A 4365-nucleotide genomic window follows, 5' to 3' on the forward strand; every position below is an offset into this window, starting at 1 on the left:
CTACACTTGACTAAATCAATTTAGATTTCAGGAAAAAGGGAAGGAGAAAATGGAAGTGAGCTTCTTATCAATGTAATCATGTGAACATGCATCCCAGATCTGAATAAAAGATGTTTCCAGACTAAAAGAGCCCACGGAGAGTCCACCAGCACAATAAAGTTTGAAAAGACGTGTAACAATACCAATCATTGTGAAACTGCATATCAGCAGGAATAGAGACATTGTGGGAGAATAGGTTCTTGCCTTCGCGCAGGAAGGAATTCTAGAGCAAGTCACCGTATAGTGAAGGGAAGTTTACTTAGAGAGACACACACTCCATAAAGAGTGGGGTCTGTCTCACTCAGAGGGAAAGCAGCTTAGGAGATACACACTCCATAGGCAGAATGTAGGTCAACTCAGAAAGGCAAAAGGGAGAGAGGTGGAGAGGTATGGGGGTTATTTAGTTTATAGTCAAATCCATAGACAGAGTGTGGGCCACCTCAGAAGGAAAGAGAGTGACCTACCATTCCATTCTTAATTCCAGATTAAAATGGCCAATGAAGGAAAGTCTGCAAAACAAAGAAAAAGCCTTCCTCAAAACAACCCTAAGTGTCACACCCTCTTTTCCCACCTGACATACACTAACCCTCTGCTGTAGGCTACACACAGCTCAAACATCTTGTATAAAATTAATTTTATCTTGACAAGAATTTTATGAATCTCTACTATTGTTTTCACCCACCTGGGGCAAGCGTCCCTTACTCTGGTAACTAAGTTTCAAGCCCCAGGAGCACTCCTGACCCTACTCTCCTTTTATCTTTCTCTATACAGTGCTTATCACCATCTAAGATACGACATATTTTGCTTCACTTTTGTTGCTTTGCAGTCTACCTGCCCCCTCTGCATGTCACCTCCACTAGAGTGAAAATAATGCAATAGCAGAGGATTTTTCTCCCATGTCCACCGTAGCAACCATCATGTTAGAAAACTGCCTGGCATGTAGTAGGCACTCAAAAAGCATTTGGGAATGAGCACAAGTCCCACTGCATAGGTGAGGACTCTGAGGCATCTGGTACTTTAATATCACTTTATCTTCAAAACTATAATCATAAGGATATTGTATAATTTGTCATTAACTGTTATGATATACATCCTTTCTGTACATCTTGTTGATATCAAAGAGCTTGATAACCTCCACAGAACCGGCAGTTGAATGTGGGTGTCAGGAACTCAACTTGGTTTTTTGGTACCATTCTTCCAGCAGCATTTGCTCACTTTGTGCCACATTTTGGTATTGCTCACAATAGTTCAAACCTTTTCATTATTATTCTATTTGTTATGGTGATCGGTGATCAGCGATCTTTGATGTTACTAATATGATTGTTTTGGGACCCCACACACTGCACCTTTATAAGAAGACAGACTTAACTGATAATTGTGTATATACTAACTGCTCCACCGACCAGCTGCTCCCCCATCTCTCTGCCTCTCCTCAAAGCTCCCTATTCCCAGAAACACAAAAATGTTGCATTTAGGCCAGTTAATAGCCTTACAATGGCCTCTAAGTGATCAAGTGAAAGGAAGAAACACGTGTCTCTCACTTCAAGTCCAAAGCTAGAGATGATTGAGCTTAGTGAGGAAGACACACCAAAAGCTAGGCCTCTTGGATCAAGCAGCAAGTTGAGAATGCAAAGGAAAAGCTCTTAAAGAAAATTAAAATTACTAGTAAAGTGAACATGCAAACGATAAAGTAAAACAGGCTTTCTGCTGATTTGGAGAACAGTTTAGTGTTCTGGATAGAATTGCAAACCAGCTACAATATCCCCTTAAGTCAAAGCCTAATCCAGAGCAAAGTCCTAACTCCTTTCATTTCTATGAAGATTGAGAAAGGTGAGGAAGCTGCAGAAGAAAAATCTGTAACTAGCAGAAGTTCGTTCACTAGGTTTAAGGAAATAAATCATTTCCATAACGTAAAAGTGTCAGGTAAAGCAGTAAATGCTGATGTAGAAATGGCAGCAAGTTAAGAACATGTAGGTAAGACAACTAATGAAGGTGACCACACTAAACAATAAATTTTCAATATGGGTGAAACAGACTTCTATTGGAAGAAGATGTCATCTAGGACTTTCATGGCTGGAGTAGAGAATTCAGTGCCTGCCTTCAAAACTTCAAAGGACATTATACTTGTGTTAGGAAGCTAGTGATGCTGGTGACTTTAAGTTGAAGCCAATGCTCATGAACCCTTTCAGAAATCCTAAGGCCCTTAAGAATTATGATAAATTCACTCTGACTATGCTCCATAAATGGAACAACAAATCCAAGATGACAACATGGTTCACCAAATATTTTAAGCCCACTGTTGAGAACTACTGCCTAGAAAAAAAGATTCCTTTCAAAATATTAGTGCTTAGTGGCAATGTACCTGGTGCCCTGAGAGCTTTGATGGAGATGGACTGTGAGGTTAATGTTGTTTTTAATGCCAGCTAACACAAGCATTCTGCAGCTCATGGATCAAAGAGCAATTTTGACTTTCAAGTCTTATTATTTAAGAAACACATTTTGTTAAGTTTGTAGCTGCAATAGATAGTGATTCCTCTGGTGGACCTAAGAAAAACAAATTAAAACATTTCTGGAAAGAATTAATTATTCTAGAAGCTATGAAGAACACTTACAATTCATGGGAAGAGATCAAAATATTAATATTGACAGAAGTTTGGAGGGAGTTGATTTCAACCCTCATGGATGACTGAGGGGTTCAAGACTTCAGCAGAAGAAGTAACCACAGATATAGTGGAAATAGCAAGAACATTAGAATCAGAAATGGAGCCTGAAAATGTTAATGAATTGTTACAATCTCATGATAAAACTTTGAAGGATGATGAGTTGCTTCTTGTGGAAAAACAAAGAAAGTTATTTCTTAAGATTTGGGTCCACTCCTGGGTGAAGATGCTGTGAAGATGTTGAAATGACAACAAAGTATTTAGAGTGTTACAGGAACTTAGTGTATAAAGCAGCAACACGGTTTAAGAGGATTACTCCAAATTTGAAAGAAGTTCTACTGTTACCAAGGCTGTTGCCCCAGAATCATTCCCCTGCCCTTACCTCAATTAGAAACAAATTACTCTTATCTGAGTTTCATGAGGAAGCTGCAAGAGAAAAAACAAGCAAAAAAACCCCCCAAAAAAACAAACAAAAAAAAACACCAAGAACTGGTTAGAACCAACTAGGCCTAAGACAGTGAATAGCTGACTTCGAGTAGACCTTGAGCCTCATTATATGCTCATTGTAATATATGGACGTGCTAAATAACACACCCACCAGCACTATGACAGTTGACAATTGCCATAACAACAATCCAAAAAGTCCATACAAGGACTGAAAAGGAGTGTTGCTTCAGTTCTGGGTCCAAACCAGACCCCTGTTCTTGGATAAATCATGAATAGTCCTCCCTCTCTTTCCAATTTATTCATTTTTACCTCCACCCATCCAATATATATAGCATCTCTATCTGAATTGGGTTGAGAATTTGATTTGTGAACTAAGTTCCCACTCCTCCATTCTTTGGCCATTCAATAAACTTGTGCTGTTCCAGTTTCAGCATCAGTTTTGTTACTGACTTTATGAATCCAAGTGGAAAAATAGCTTCTCCTGGCTGAGAAAAGGGGTTTGGACCCTGGGCTAGGACCCAGGCATGGTCCCAAGTGACCAATTCAGTAACACTACTTTGGGTAAAATGTTATCAAACAGCATTGCATGCTACAGAGAAGTCATCCCCAAATAAGTTGCTACCCCAACTTCAGGAAACACCATCCTGATCAGTCATCAGTCATTTATATGAAAACAAGACCCTCCATCAGCAAAAAGATTTTGACTTCCTGAAGTCTTAGATGATGGTGTCAGGGAGGAAGAAATATTCCTCTAGCTTTCTAGGTTCTTCTGGCTCATCTAAGAATTAAATTGGCATGAGACAAATTAAAAGGAGAAAATCAAACAAAAGTTTAATACGAATAAATGAGACCCAGGAGAACTGAGTGACTTGCCAAAATGGCTGAAACCCTCACCTTAAATATCATCTTCAGCAAAGACAAAAGAGGATGTCGGGGTTAGTAGTTTGAAACTTCAAGGGGAAGGAAAGCAACTCACAGTGGAGATGGAAAAGCAAATGTTTGGTAAAAAAATTTTTTTCTGTGTCCTGCAGAGGCACTGGAACACAGAATGGGCTATGATCTCCAGCCCTTGCTAAGTTCCCCACCATACAAGGATATATATACTTTGCAGATAACTCTGGTGATAACTCTATTTAGGGAACAAGCCCCTCTTAAATTAAGGTATGCTCATTGTTTTTTAGATATAATGCTACTGAGCACTTAATAGGCCATGCTATAG

The 4365-nt window shown here is 39.2% G+C and overlaps 1 pseudogene; it reads left to right on the top strand.

Annotated features, from left to right (window-relative positions):
• The first annotated feature begins 1533 nt into the window (after positions 1-1533).
• On the top strand, positions 1534-3760 carry LOC116668474 (annotated as a pseudogene).
• The last annotated feature ends 605 nt before the right edge of the window (positions 3761-4365 follow it).

This window comes from Camelus ferus, chromosome 14 (genome assembly GCF_009834535.1).
Source record: "Camelus ferus isolate YT-003-E chromosome 14, BCGSAC_Cfer_1.0, whole genome shotgun sequence".
NCBI lineage: Eukaryota > Metazoa > Chordata > Mammalia > Artiodactyla > Camelidae > Camelus > Camelus ferus.